The sequence below is a fragment of the Pelophylax lessonae genome (assembly GCF_965119305.1).
Source record: "Pelophylax lessonae genome assembly, chromosome: 12".
Lineage (NCBI taxonomy): Eukaryota > Metazoa > Chordata > Amphibia > Anura > Ranidae > Pelophylax > Pelophylax lessonae.
This window is the reverse complement of record NC_138779.1, coordinates 4779847-4796429: the sequence shown is the minus strand read 5'-3', so window position 1 is coordinate 4796429 and position 16583 is coordinate 4779847. Positions and strand designations below refer to the sequence as shown.

General features: G+C 44.3%; 1 protein-coding gene across 1 annotated transcript in view; it reads right to left on the bottom strand.

Moving 5' to 3' along the window:
• The window catches only part of LOC309568384 (nephrocystin-4-like), a 350057-nt gene that overhangs the window by 194189 nt on the left and 139285 nt on the right, over positions 1–16583 (bottom strand). The gene's annotated exons all lie outside the window — the stretch shown is intronic.

Genomic DNA, 16583 nt, shown 5'->3' with positions numbered 1-16583 from the left:
CTGCTTCCATCAGAATGCTTCCCTACATCAATTGTCCCTTTCAGAGTCCCCCCTTACATCAATTTTCCTAATCAGAGTGCCTCCTTACATCAACTGCTCCCATCAGAGTGCCCCCTTACATCAATTGTTTTCATCAGAGACCCCCCTTACATCAATCTTCCTCATCAGAGTCCCTCATTACATCAACTGCTCCCATCAGAGTGCCCCCTTACATAAATTGTTCTCATCAGAGTCCCCCCTTACATCAACTGCTCCATCAAGTCTCATGGATTAGTGGATGCACTCTGACATCTGGGGGGGGCATAACTAAAGTCTGGGGTTGCACAGCCCACCCCAGCATCCCCCCCCCTAGATCCAGGCCTGTTTGCTCCCAATCAGAATCCTTCCTGTGCTTTCTAACCTGCACTTGGTCTTTATTGAATGAGGTGAATCATGTTACTCTTTGGATTCTGATCATGAAACCCATAAAACGAAGATTCTCTGCAGCCAGGACATCCTCGTTATCAGGTTTATGAAGCCCTATCTGTGTTCCCCATCAGTTTGTCATTTCTGCAGTCGGTCTATTGTTCTTTACAGTAAACTGTCAGGCGGATTAATAAGAAAGCCGAGCAGCCTATCATTCGGGAACACAAAGGCAGCTTTTATAGAGCGGCGTCTCTGGATCACAGTGGTGTTTGCGGCTCTTTTCATATGCAGTACAGCGTCAGACATGTCCGAGGAAAACAAAGGGACCGTCGGCGAGTGTTGTGCGTCGCTCCTAAACTTGAAACAAAAATCAGCTTTCATAGCACATCATAGTTTTCCTTTCTTTTATTTTTACATCTCGTTTCCGTTTTATTCTCTTGATTCAGGAAGAGAACAATGGAAGTTCGTTGGCACAGACATTCATCGGAAGGCGCCATATCAAACCTTTCTTCCATAGGTGCCCCTCCTCCACTATGCGGGGGAATTTTTCTGCCTGTGTTTCTCCCTCTGTGGGAAACACTCGCCAGTAGTAGATGACTCCTTATGAAATAAGAAGGTCATAAGTACAGGCTGATTAACATCCAGGTCTCCACCTTGTCACCTCCTCTGTATTATACCTCCAACCTTATTCCTCCAGTATCACCAAGTTCCAGGTTGCATTCCTTGGAGACGTCACATGGACGAAACGCGTTTGGAGGAGCTACGCATATTACGTCACTTACACCTTATTGGAAAAGGTGCCAATAGAAAACATTGATGCCGATCGCTATATGTTACATGTGAGTGAGCAATTTGATACTTTGGTTTATTTATATTTTAGCACTACATCTATTCATATATTTTTCAGTCTTTGTACTACTTCCCCTTGGTGGGATTATAGAAAGGGGCAGTCGCCCGCCGCATCAAAACATTGCACATGAAGTTAAGCAAACTCCAGGAGGCAGTGGAGGACAGAAAAGCCTGGCGCGCTATGGTCCATGAGGTCACGAAGAGTTGGACACGCCTAAACGACTGAACAACAACAACCAGAGGGCTCCACCAGAAACCGAAGGCCATGCAGAACCCTCCAAAAGGGCGGCGCCAGGGAGGTGGGTGAATCCACTTAAAAGCAGACCGAAGTTCCTCTTTAACTACTTGACGCCCGCGCTATAGCCCATGAGTCACACCCCCTTACCACGTGATCAGCTGTCAGCCAATGACAGCTGATCATGTGAAGTAAACAGTAGCCGGCGATCAGCTGTATTTTTCTCTTCACTGCTGTCAGAGGGACATCGGTCCCGAAGAGGAGAGGGCAAATTGTGCCCACCAGTGGCACCTACCAGTGTCACACACCAGTGCCCACCAGCGCCACCTACCAGTGCCCACCAGTGCCACCTGCCAGTGCCCACTAGAGCCACCTACCAGTGCCCACCAGTCCCACCTATCAGTGCTCCCCAGTGCCACCTATCAGTACCAATCAGTGCCCCATCATAAGTGTCACCTACCAGTGCCTATTATTGCCCATCAGTGCCATCCATCAGTGCTACCTATTAGGGTCCATCAGTGCCGCCTCATCAGCGCACATCAATGAAGGAGAAAAATTACCCATTTGCAAAAAATTATAACAAACTATAAAAACTGTTTGTTTTTTTTTTTTTTTAAATTGTCTGTCTTTTTCTGGGCTAATTTTACAGTAGTGATTAAAAAACCAAGAAAGGTCTATTTGTTTGAAAAAAAATTTAATTTGGGTACAGTGTTGCATGACCGTGCAATGACCTACTGTATGTAGGGAGGCACTCTGATGGGAGAAGTTGATGTAAGGGGGACTCTGCTGAGGACAATTGATTTAAGGAGGCACTCTGATGGGAACAATTGTTGTAAGGGGGCACTCTGATGGGAGCAGTTGATGAAAGGGGGCACTTTGAGGTGGCAATTGATGTAAGGGGTGACTCTTATAGAATCCCTGATGTGAGGTGGGGGGCAGTTGGTGTAAGGGGGTAATCTGGTGAGGACAATTGATGGGGGCACTCTGGCTTGTCATTCAAACTGCAACAGTGCTGAAAGCTGAGAATTGGCCTGGGCGGGAAAGGGGTTTAAGTGCCCTGTCGGCAAGTGGTTAACCACCTCCTTCCCAGGCCTATTCTGACACTTCGCTCATACATGTAAAAATCTACTTTTTCTTGCTAGAAAATTACTTAGAACCCTTAAACATTACAAATATTAACATTGTATATATATATATATATATATATATTTTAGCAGAGCCCCTATAGAATGAAATGGTGTGTGTTGCAATTTTTCACGGTTATGGTATTTCAAGCAAATTTTTTTTGGAAAGAGAACACATTCTTGAAAAAAAAACAAAAACAGTAAAGTTAGCCCAATTGTTTTGTATAATGTGAACGATGATGTTGTGTCGGGTAAACAGACACCTAACATGTCATGCTTTATAATTGGGTCTTCCTGTAGAATGGTGGCAAATTATGGTGCTTAAAATTCTATATAGGCGACGCTTTAAACACCTTTACAGCTTACCAGTTTAGAGTGGCACAGGAGAACTGGTGATACAATTACTGCTCTCGCTCTGACGTTTATGACAATACCTCACATGTGTGGTGCGATCACCGTTTACATATGTGTGCGGGAGTAATGCATGCATTGGCATTTGCGCGTAAACACGGTGGCCGGTAGCGCTTTACATTTTTTTTTTTTATTTATTTTATACAAACATTTTTTTTTACACTTTTTTTTACATTTTTTTTGTACAAACGTTATTGCTATCACAAGGGATGAACAACATCTCTTGTGATAGCATGGGCCATGACAGGTCCTCTTTATGGAGAGATTTGGGGTCTATTAGACCCCAAATCCCTCCTCTGGCCCCCCATGCAGCCGATCGAACCGAGATCGATCGGCCGCTGGTGGCCAGGAAAACAAAGGGGTGGAACCGGAAGTGACTGATACTCATCACTCCTGGTTTCCAGGGTTACAGACAGCCCTCCTGTACTGGGCCCGGGCAATACCACCTCAAAATAGGGTGACCAGATGTCCCCGGACTGAGGACACTGTCCCCGGTTTTGTCCTCGGATTCAGGGCCAGAATACCATGCACAGGGCATAACTTGCTGGCTGAGAAACAGCCTGGTGGCTCGAATGCTGACGTCTCTGTATATTATGTAGTCCTGTGCCCAGTGCTCTGTGTGTTATACAGTCCTGTGCTCAGCACTCTGTGTATTATGCAGTGCTTTGCCCAGTGCTCTGTGTATTATGCAGTCCTGTGCCCAGCGCTCTATGTATTATGTAGTCCTATGCCCAGTGCTCTGTGTATTATGCAGTCCTGTGCCCAGCGCTCTATGTATTATGTAGTCCTATGCCCAGCGCTCTGTGTATTATGCAGTCCTGTGCCCAGCGCTCTATGTATTATGTAGTCCTATGCCCAGTGCTCTGTGTATTATGCAGTCCTGTGCCCAGCACTCTGTGTATTATGCAGTCCTGTGCCCAGCGCTCTGTGTATTATGCAGTTCTATGCCCAGTGCTCTGAGTATTATGCAGTCCTGTTCCCAGCGCTCTGTGTATTATGTAGTCATATACCCAACGCTCTGTGTATTATGCAGTCCTCTACCCAGCACTCTGTGTGTTATGCAGTCCTGTGCCCAGTGCTCTGTGTTATGCAGTCCTATGCTCAGCGCTCTGTGTATTATGTAGTCCTGTGCCCAGCGCTCTGTGTATTATGCAATCCTGTACCCGGCACTCTGTGTATTATGCAGTCCTGTGCCCAGTGCTCTGTGTATTATGTAATCCTGTGCCCGGTGCTTTGTGTATTATGCAGTCCTGTACCCGGCGCTCTGTGTATTATGCACTATACCCTTAATGGGTATAGTTGTAGCAAAAATATCATTTGATATTTTCGGAGGGGGGGGGGGGGGCGGCCCTGTCAGGAAGGCTGTATGGAGGCCCCATGATTTCTAACAGCAGCCCTGGGTGCAGGCATCATCCCGGTATAACCACAGTGATGGTGAGTACCAAAAGACAGATACTTAAAGCGGAGTTCCATCCTGGATTTTTATTTATTTATTTTTTTTAATACCCCCGGGACAGTCAGGGCTAGTGCATTCCACAATGGCTAGCCTCTGATCTGTCCCGGGTTGCACTTACCTGTTAGGACAAATACTTACCTTGCAAACGTCTTGTCCAGTGCTGCCATCTCAGATGTGGGCAGCTTGAAGCCAGCGCGTCCTCTTCTGCGTCTTCTTCCGCCTTCTTTGGTCCCACGATGCTCTGCGCCGGCCCCGACGTCACTTCCGGGTCACGCGCGTCATCCCTCCACAGCTTCTGGGCATGCCCAGAAGCTGTTTAGAAGGGGATGACGCGCGCGACCCGGAACTGACGTCGGGGCCGGTGCAGGCGCAATGATTCCTGGGAGCTATGACGTCCAGCTCCCAGGAATCATTGCAGAGCCAGGAAGTGACGACGGGCCGCGGCCGAGGAAGGAGGAAGAAGGAAGTAAGGTAAGTATATTTTCTTCGCTACGAGGTAAGTAAAAAAAAAAAAAAAAAATATGCGATTATCCATTTCTTTTTCAGGTGACCCGGAGCGAGAAGATGGAAGAAGTATAAAAATAGGGTGGAACTCCACTTTAAGGGACATTGAGAAAATGGTTTGGATAACTTCAAATGGGAGAGTAATATTTATCAATAATATCTCTTTTAAGAACTATGAAGATTTAATCCAACGTTACACTGTGAGACCTATAGCCTGTTGCCATGAAGTCTGTGACACCTAAAAATCATAGCAATACGTAGATGTGTATTCCATGTACTTCAATGTAGGAGACGGACGGACTGTTATTGGCAGTCCTATTGTCTGTTTTGAGGTGGGATGTGTATTGTGTGAAGTCTGCCTGTCCCATTGTTAAATGTTAATGACCTCACATTGTTCTGTCCAGGTGGCTAGATAATTAGTTCAGGTTAATTTGGTTTCTGTATACAATTTCATCTGCATATGATAATGTAATCAGGCAGAGGGGAGGGATTGTGTACACTGTATGGGAGTGACTGAGTGTAAACCTCTGTTTTTATTGGATTGTGCATTTCATGTCCTGTCCCCCACAAGGTCCACCTGGGCGGTAACCTTGTGGGGGAAAACTGTATAAAAGAGCAGCTGTACCATTAAACCTTAAGTTCTACTTCACCCTCAAACTAGAGTCCTGTCTCTTATTGGGGGAATCTGCTACAAGGGATTGCTATGCTCTTCATACTCCCTTGGATAATCACTAAGCTCTTGTAAGAGCTTGTTCCTGTTCCCGTTTCACTCTCTGGGGAAAGAGAGGTTCACCCACTGGAACCTTGTCGTAGGTTCCAAGGTAGGTAGGAGACGGCGAGACCCCCCAACCAAGCTGCGGCAGTTCGTGGGGTCTGCAGTGGTTATGCTGTCTGGTGGAGTGCTTGGAGCCCTCGGGAAGCACTAGGAGCATCCGTCAACGGAGGTACCCAGTCGGGGTGCCAGTTGATCCATAACAACCACTGAAACCCAAGGAAGTATGGGTAGGTCCTTGGGTGGGAAGTGGTTAAGGTAAATGGTGGATTATCTTTATTTTAGTACAGCTGCAGTACTTGCTGGGTGGTATTAGATAATTTATCGGTTTGCTTGTTCCTTGAAAGTTCGGCACGGTTCAAGTTTTATAGCGGAGAACTTTTTTATTAACTCAAAAGAGATTTATTTTAGGTGTTCGTTACACGTTCATCAGTCCGCTATAAATTCTGGCGGCCGAGGGAAAGTGACACGCGGTGTCACTATGCTCTCTTTTACAAGGCACTGCTGGGTATAGGAGATTAGTCACTGCGTGATATTTAGGTCTCTAGTGAACACAAAGCCCCGTGGGTTATGATTGAGGTTATAAATAGGGATTCTATCCCATCCTATGGGAGGGGGGGGTCTTTGTGTCCGTCCTTCCAACCTTCAGACGTCGTTTGTTTATTTTGAGATTGTCGCATTCTCACCTGAATGATCAATCGGACGTCAGCGTTCCAAAGGACGATAAATATTTAGCATTGAGGAAAACGCTGTAAATATGCGATTTTCTAAGTGAATTTGCGGTTCGTCGGCACCGAGGTGTGAACTGTAATGACCCAGCTGTGCATGAAATGAAACATTTTCATACGGCTTGGTGGGAAGCTGAATGGTAATGATGTGTCAGGATTGAGAACGTTCGATTTAAAATGTGACTCAATTAATTTCACTCCCCATGTTAATCAGAGGACCAAGATGCCTAAATTAAAGGATAAGTGCACCTTTGTGAGGAAAATAAAAATTAACTGTTATGTCGCTCTTTGTTCCAGGTTGGCTCAATAACAGAAAAACTTAAAGCGGAAGCCTAGTCTTCTTATTTATTGCCTCGCACCAGCTGAATCAAAAAAAAAAAAATGGACAAGGTGACAGGGTCTCTTTGAAGTGTATCTAAACTAGGGATCGATCGATTATCGGCAATACCGATATATGGAGGGCCGATCTGCACTTTCCGCGATATATCGGAATCGGCCACCAAGGTGGCGATATTACTGATATTTAGGGAAAGTGATGTAACGGAGTGATGTCTGCAACTAGAGGCATCACCCCGGTACCGGCGTCCATAGCCGACAGTCGGCTGTCTTGTAATGACAACTGATCGGCTGAGAAGCTGCTTGGCTGTCATTACAAGGAACGGGAGGGGACGTCCACCTCCTGCCGCCTTCCGCGGCTCGCCCAGGTCTCCGGTCCCACCGGAAGACCTGAGCAACCATCCTGCATGGCCGCTGAAGACCCGATCAAAGCCGCATTTGGCTCTGATCAGGTCTCCATGCAAAAACCCGGAAGTGATGTCATGAGTGACATCACCTCCGGGAACTGTCTGGCGCCAGATTCAAAAAAAGACTGCATTCAAAATACCCAAACTTGGCATTTTGAATGCTTTTAAATGCAGAGGAGGGGTTTAGGGTCTTTTAACCACTTAAGCCCCGGAGGATTTTCCTGCTCAAAGACCAGGGCCTAATTTGCGATTCGGTACTGCGTGATTTTAACGGACAATTGCGCAGTCGTGCGACGCTGTACCCAAATTAAATTGACGTCCTTTTTTTCCCACAAACAGAGCTTTCTTTTGGTGGTATTTGATCACCTCTGCAATTTTTATTTTTTGTGCTATAAACAAAAAAATAGCGTAAATTTTGAGAAAATAACAATATTTTTCACATTTTTTCCCCCCCAAAAAACCCATAAAATTCTAGATTTTTTTAACATTTTAGGCCAATTTGTTTTCTGCTACATATTTTTGGTAAAATAAATCGCAATAAGCGTATTTTGATTGGTTTGCGCAAAAGGTATTGTGTTTACTAACTAAGGGAAAGATTTATGTCATTTTTATTGTTTGTTTTTTTAACTAGTAATGGCGGCGATCTGCGATTTTTTTTGCGGGACTGCGACATTGCGGCGGACAGATCGGAGCCCTGACTGACATTTTTGACACTTTTGGGGGTACCAGTGACATTACTACAGTAATCTTTGCTAAAAATATGCACTGTCACTGTAATAATGACACTGGCAGGGAAGGGGTTAACAGTATAGGTGATCAAGGGGTTAAATGTGAGCCTAGGGGAGTAATTATAACTGTGGGGGGCGTGGCTTCTGAGATGACCATAGAGACATGTGATCCTATATAGAAGGATCACAGGCGCTCTGTGATCATTCCAGGGAGAAGAACGGTCAGCTGTGTTTATAACATCCGACCGTCCTTCTCTCTCAGGGGGGAACGATCGCGGGTGTCAAGAGGCAATCAGAGCCGCCTGACACATGCATCGGCTTCCCCGCTGACGATCAGAGGCAGGAGCGCGCCTCCTAGCTGTCACCAGGTGACCAACGTACCGATACGTGGTTTCGCCTGTAGAAGCCACTCTGCCGCCGTATATATATATACAGTGGGTACGGAAAGTATTCAGACCCCCTTAAATTTTTCACTCTTTGTTATATTGCAGCCATTTGCTAAAATCATTTAAGTTCATTCTTCTTCCTCATGAATGTACACATAGCACCCCATACTGACAGAAAAACACAGAATTGTTGACATTGTTGCAGATTTATTAAAAAAGAAAAACTGAAATATCACATGGTCCTAAGTATTCAGACCCTTTGCTCAGTATTTAGTAGAAGCCCCCTTTTGATCTAATACAGCCAGGAGTCTTTTTGGGAAAGATGCAACAAGTCTTTCACACCTGGATTTGGGGATCCTCTGCCATTCCTCCTTGCAGATCCTCTCCAGTTCTGTCCGGTTGGATGGTAAACGTTGGTGGACAGCCATTTTTAGGTCTCTCCAGAGATGCTCAATTGGGTTTAAGTCAGGGCTCTGGCTGGGCCATTCAAGAACAGTCACGGAGTTGTTGTGAAGCCACTCCTTCGTTATTTTAGCTGTGTGCTTAGGGTCATTGTCTTGTTGGAAGGTAAACCTTCGGCCCAGTCTGAGGTCCAGAGCACTCTGGAGAAGGTTTTTGTCCAGGATATCCCTGTACTTGGCCGCATTCATCTTTCCCTCGATTGCAACCAGTCGTCCTGTCCCTGCAGCTGAAAAACACCCCCACAGCATGATGCTGCCACCACCATGCTTCACTGTTGGGACTGTATTGGACAGGTGATGAGCAGTGCCTGGTTTTCTCCACACATACCGCTTAGAATTAAGGCCAAAAAGTTCTATTTTGGTCTCATCAGACCAGAAAATCTTATTTCTCACCATCTTGGAGTCCTTCAGGTGTTTTTTCGCAAACTCCATGCGGGCTTTCATGTGTCTTACACTGAGGAGAGGCTTCCGTCGGGCCACTCTGCCATAAAGCCCCGACTGGTGGAGGGCTGCAGTGATGGTTGACTTTCTACAACTTTCTCCCATCTCCTGACTGCATCTCTGGAGCTCAGCCACAGTGATCTTTGGGTTCTTCTTTACCTCTCTCACCAAGGCTCTTCTCCCCCGATAGCTCAGTTTGGCCGGACGGCCAGCTCTAGGAAGGGTTCTGGTCGTCCCAAACGTCTTCCATTTGAGGATTATGGAGGCCACTGTGCTCTTAGGAACCTTAAGTGCAGCAGAAATCTTTTTGTAACCTTGGCCTGATCTGTGCCTTGCCACAATTCTGTCTCTGAGCTCTTCAGGCAGTTCCTTTGACCTCATGATTCTCATTTGCTCTGACATGCATTGTGATCTGGAAGGTCTTATATAGACAGGTGTGTGGCTTTCCTAATCAAGTCCAATCAGTATAATCAAACACAGCTGGACTCAAATGAAGGTGTAGAACCATCTCAAGGATGATCAGAAGAAATGGAAAGCACCTGAGTTAAATATATGAGTGTCACAGCAAAGGGTCTGAATACTTAGGACCATGTGATATTTCAGTTTTTCTTTTTTAATAAATCTGCAACAATGTCAACAATTCTGTGTTTTTCTGTCAGTATGGGGTGCTATGTGTACATTCATGAGGAAGAAGAATGAACTTAAATGATTTTAGCAAATGGCTGCAATATAACAAAGAGTGAAAAATTTAAGAGGGTCTGAATACTTTCCGTACCCACTGTATATATAGAAAGCAGTCGGCGAGTAGTTAAAGAGTGCCTTGACTAAAAAAGGGTTGAGAAATACTGACCTGGATGAATGAGAACCTTCACAGACAAACTGTAGAAATTTTCAGAGCCTTTTTACCTAATGACTGCTTGATGCAAAGTAAAGGAATGCTGAGAGCCTTTTCACCAAGCTATACAAAGTAAGTGGCTGCTTGATACAAGTATGTGAATGCTGAGAGCCTTTTCACCAAGCTCCACAAAATAAGTGGAGTCTTGGTACAAAGTACAAGAATGCTAAGAGCCTTTTCTCTAAGCTATACAAAGCAAATGTCTGCCTTATACTAAGCATAGTGTAACGGAACCGAGACCCACACTGTGTTTGTGGGCTTCCATCAGTATACGGCTTCCTCCAGTCTTGAACATAGATAGCAAATATTCTAGCCGCCCCCATACAAACTAGACGGAACTTAGCTTGTACAGAACTGGAATCTTTATTTGAACAAAGTCACATATATACAGGATGGACAACCCCCTCCTGATCAGATTCAATCAACCTGAGCCAATTAATTAGCAGACTGCCATCCTCGAGCCCATGAAGTACAATACACATTATCATAAGTGTAAACACAGAACCCACATTAGATAACAGGCGAGTAAATCAGCATATTCAATGATGTGTGGAAGCCAGGTGGTTGAGCTGATGATATTAGCATGACTGTGTGAAGAAGTCTTCATATGTTTCTTGAGATATATGGTTGATAAATATTATTGTGCCATTTGAAGTAATCCAAACCATATTCTCAGTGTCCATTAAGTAGCTGTCCATCATTTCCTTGGTCATCCTGTGTCCCTAATAGACACCGGGTGACTTACACATAAGAGAGGCCTAGGGGGCTGAGAGAGGGATTTCCCAACCTCTCTAAGGTAAGCTGTGTTCCACGGGCTCCCCCAACCAAAGTGACTCCTATCCCATATAGGAATTCTGAGAGCCTTACACATAAGAGAGGCCTAGGGGGGAGAGAGAGGGATTTCCCAACCTCTCTAAGGTAAGCTGTGTTCCACGGGCCCCCCCAACCAAAGTGACTCCTATCCCATATAGGAATTCTGAGAGCCTTTTTATCCAGCTATACCACGTAAGTGGTTGCTTGATACAAAGTACAGGAATACTCAGAGCCTGTTCACCGAGCTACACAAAATACGTGGCTACCTGATACAAAGTACAAGAATGCTGAAAGCCTTTTACCAAGCTATACAAAATAAGTGGCTGCCTGATACAAAGTACAGGAATGCTGAGAGTCTCTTGGCCAAGCTATACAAAGTAAGTGGCTGCCTGATGCAAAATACAGGAATGCTTAAAGCCTTTTCATCTAGCTATACAAAATACGTGGCTAACTGATATAAAGTAAAGGAATGCTGGAAACCTTTTTACAAAGCTATAAAAAAATAAGTGGTGCCTGAAAGAAAGTACAGGAATGCTGAGAGCCTTTTAACCATGCTATAAATAGTTGGCTGCTTTATACGAAGTACAGGAATGCTGAGAGCCTTTTCGCCAAGCTATAAATAGTAGTTGGCTGCTTCATGCAAAGTACAGGAATGCTGAGAGCCTTTTTACCAAGCTCCACAAAATAAGTGGAATCTTGATACAAAGTGCAGGAATGCTAAGAGCCTTTTCTCCAAGCTATACAAAGCAAATGTCTGCCTGATAGGAAGCATAGGAATGCTGGGAGCCTTTTTATCCAGTTATACCATGTAAGTGGTTGCTTGATACAAATTACAGGAATACTCAGAGCCTTTGCACAGAGCGATACAACGTAGTTGGCTGCTTGATACAAAGTACAGGAATGCTTAGAGCCTTTTATCAAAGCTATACAAAATAAGTGGCTGCCTGATACAAAGTACACAAATGTTGAGAGCCTTTTACCAAGCTACACAAAAGACGTGGCTACCTGATACAGAGCCTTTTCACAGAGATATACAATGTAGTTGGCTGCTTGATACAAAGTACAAGAATGCTGAAAGCCTTTTTACAAAGCTATACAAAATAAATGGCTACATGATACAAAGTACAGGAATGCTGAGAGCCTTTTCGCCAAGCTATACAAAGTAAGCGGCTGCTTGATACAAAGTACAGGAATGCTGAGAGCCTTTTCACCGAGCTATATAAAGAAAGTCATTGCCTGACATAAAGTACAGGAATGAGAGCCTTTTCACAGAGTTATACAAAGTAAGCGGCTGTTTGATGCAAAGTACAGGAATGCTAAGAGCCTTTTCACAGAGTTATACAAAGTAACGTCTGTTTGATGCAAAGTATAGGAATGAGAGCCTTTTCACAGAGTTATACAAAGTAAGCGGCTGTTTGATGCAAAGTACAGGAATGCTGAGAGCCTTTTCACCAAGCTATACAAAGTAAGTGATTGCCTGATACAAAGTACAGGAATGCTGAGAGCCTTTTCACCAAGCTATATAAAGTTAGTAATTGCCTGATATAAAGTACAGGAATGCTGAGAGCCTTTTCACCAAGCTATATAAAGTTAGTAATTGCCTAATATAAAGTACAGGAATGCTGAGAGCCTTTTCACCAAGCTATATAAAGTTAGTAATTGCCTAATATAAAGTACAGGAATGCTGAGAGCCTTTTTTACCGAGCTATACAAAGTAAGTGGCTACTTGATGCAAAGTACAGGAATGCTGAGAGCCTTTTCCCCAAGCTATACAAAGTACAGGAATGCTGAGAGCTTTTTCATAGACCTAGACAAAGTAGTTGGCTGCTTGATACAAAGTACAGGAATGCTTAGAGCCTTTTCACCAAGCTATTCAAAGTCAGTGGCTTCTTAATGCAAAGTACAGGAATGCTGAGAGCCTTTTTACTGAGTTATACAAAGTAAGCAGCTGCTTGATGCAAAGTACAGGAATGCTGAGAGCTTTTTCACCAAGCTATATAAATTAAGTGATTGCTTGATACAAAGTACAGGAATGCTGAGAGCCTTTTCACCAAGCTATATAAAGTAAGTGATTGCCTGACATAAAGTACAGGAATGCTGAGAGCCTTTTTGCCGAGCTATACAAAGTAAGCGGCTGCTTGAGGAGAGCCTTTACTCCCAGCTATGTATAGAAAGTGGCTGCCCGAAAAGAGAAAAAAAATTCTAGGAAGCTGAACATGTAGCCAATTACCACAGATTATTTTAACTTTTACAATGATTCAAAGTAAATGAATAAAATATTTCCATTGTTGAGAGTGACGGACAGGAGTTACGAGAGAACGAGTGGATCCACAGCCAAGACTCGCGTGGGACGTACAGAAAATAGTGCGACGAGATTTCAGCAGATCACTCAATTATTTATATGACATTTCGAACTCAAAAAAGAAACGTTACAAATGAATAAGCTGCCAGATGTCTAATAAGACCACACTGGGGAGGAGAGACTTCTTTTGCGCCTCTATAACAAATCTCCGATTTTATTAATATTTATATTGGTGAAACTGCCTTTAGCATGTCAAGCTCATATGAATAGAAGTGTCAGCTTACTGCTTGGCTCAGCTTGTCTCTTTGTCTATGACAAAAGGAGAGATGGCAGGTTAGGGGGGTTTTGTGATTGACAGCCAGCTCTCAAGGATATGAGTGGTGGTCCTCAGAGGTCCAAAAGGTCAAGCCAAAAAAGCAAAATAAAGATCCAATATGAAGGTTTAGAGTGTCCAGCGGAGAAAAAAGGCAGAGACACGTAAAACGTATCTCCACCTGCCTTTCCCTGTGGGTTAACCGCAACCTCACCAATGAGTGCTTCTGTTGGGATCATCAATGGGCTTTTTGATCCCCTCCTATCCAAGAAGTCAGCTCCCAAAAACAAGATGGCGGTATGGGGACAAAAAGAAGATAGCACTGAAATTTACTGGCTGTATGTGTTTTTTATTTTTGTAACCAGTAGCTACAGTACGGTAGGTTATAGATCTGCATTTAGTATACCAATCCCCCCCCCTTTTTTTTTTTCTCAATCCTTATAATAATTTCCTACATTTATTGCTTATGCAGTCCCAGTGGAGCCGTCCGACCCTCTTTAGGGCTATCTCCATGCCCGCCCGGGAGGCATTGCCTTGCCGCTCGTTTACATTGGCTGGGTGAGCACTTGTTTACACGCAGGATAGCCCTGTTGTTCATTATCAAAACGTATTCTTACCTTTTTGTTCTTATGGATTAACTCTGACAGCTTTGGTCTTGCTAATAAGTATGCACATCTGTATATACATAATTTCTCTATATTGTAAATATTTTTTTCTTTCTCTTTTAGTTCTCTTTTCCCATTCCCCTGAGGAAGCGGTTATCCACGAAACATGTCGGGAACTTCTGGGAATGTTTCGTTGTACATTTGTCTGCACCTGGAGGAGTCCACAGAGGAATTACTTCCCCTCCGGGTTGTGTATGACACGTGTTGATTTTAATGCTTTTTACTAGGGATTGACCGATTATCTGCATCACCGATATATCGAGGGCTGATATGCACTTTCCCCGATATATCGGAATCGGCCCCTGAGGTTACCGATATTGCCGATATTTCGGGAAAGTGCTTGTCCTGGAGTGATGCCTGCAGCTAGAGGCATCACCCCGGTACCGGCGTTCATAGCCAACGGTCGGCTGTCTTGTAATGACAACCGATACGGCTAAGAAGACGCTCGGCTGTCATTACAAGGAGCGGGAGGGGACGTTCCCCCCCCCCCCCCGCCGCCTTCTGCGGCTCGCCCAAGTCTCCCATCCCAAAGGGAGACCCGGGCATCCTACCTGCACGGCTCGATCAAAGCAGCATTCGGCTCTGATCGGGTCTCCATGTAAAAAACCCAGAAGTGATGTCATGACATCACTTCCGGGTACTCTGCGCCAATTTAAAAAACTGACAGCATTCAAAACAGCCAAACTTAGCGTTTTGAATGCTTTTCAGTGCAGGGGAGGGGTTTGGGGTCTTTTAGACCCCCAGATCCCTCCACAAGGAGTACCTGTGGAAAAAAAAAATATATATATATATTTTTTACATGTCCGAAAATATTGGACGATACCGATATCCGATGACCAAAATATCTGTATCGGAATTAAAAAAACTATATTGGTCGATCACTACTTCTTACTGATTTTGATATGTTTAACCACTTAAGCCCCGGAAGATTTTACCCCCTTCCTGACCAGGGCCTATTTTGCAATTCGGCACTGCGTGAATTTAACGGACAATTGCACGGTCGTGTGACGCTGTACCTAAACGAATTTGACATCCTTTTTTTCCCACAAACAGAGCTTTCTTTTGGTGGTATTTGATCACCTGTGCGATATTTTGATCATGCGCTATAAACAAAAAAAGAGCGTAAATTTTGCAAAAAGAACAATATTTTTCACACTTTTTTATATGAAATTCCCCAAAAAAATGTAAAAAATCAAAATTTTTTAAACATTTTAGGCCAATTTGTTTTATGCTACATATGTTTGGTAAAAAAAAAAAACATTGCAAAAAGCATATTTTGATTGGTTTGCGCAAAAGTTATTGCGTTTACTAACTAAGGGAAAGATTTTTGACATTTTTGTTGTTTTTTTAACCGCTTGCCGACCGCCGCACGACTAAATACTGCGGCGGTCAGCCCCTCACAGGCAGAGTGACGTAGCGGTACGTCACTAGCCTGGGAGGGTCTGGGGAGCGAGCGCGCGCCGCCGGCGACGCGCTCCCGCGCGGTCACGGACCCCCCCGCGCGTGTGACCGGCGGACCCGATGTCCGCCGGCCACTCTGCGATCGGCGGGGGAGAGGGAGAAAGTCAGGCAGCTTGTGTAAACAAGCTGCCTGTCATTCTCCTCGGTGTAAAGACACTGATCACACGGATCTACTATGTAGATCCGTTGATCAGTGTCCTTACAGCTCAAGCCACAGCCAATCACAGTAGAAAGCACGCCCCTAGGGACACACACAGCCCCTCCCTCCCAAATAAAGTTAACCCCTTCACTACCAGTGTATTTTTACAGTAACAGTGCATATGTATAGCACTGATTACTGTAGAAATGTCACTGGTAACCCCAAAAGTGTCAAAAATGTCAGTCAAGGGTCCGATCTGTCCGCCCCAATGTCGCAGTACCGCAAAAAAAAATCGCAGGTCGCCGCCATTACGCGTTAAAAAAAAAAACAACAAAAATGACAGAAATCTTTCCCTTTGTTAGTAAACGCGATAACTTTTGCGCAAACCAATAAAAATACGCTTTTTGCGATTTTTTTTACCAAACATAGGTAGCATAAAACAAATTGGCCGAAAATGTTAAAAAATTTTGATTTTTACATTTTTTTTTTTGGGGAATTTCATATAAAAAAATGTGAAAAATATTGTTATTTTTGCAAAATTGACGCTCTTTTTTTGTTTATAGCGCGTGATCAAAAAATCGCACAGGTGATCAAATACCACCAAAAGAAAGCTCTGTTTGTGGGAAAAAAAGGACGCCAAATTTGTTTAGGTACAGCGTCGCACGACCGCGCAATTGTCCGTTAAAGTCACGCAGTGCCGAATCGCAAAATACCCCCTGGTCGTTTAGCAGCCAAATCCTCCGGGGCTTAAG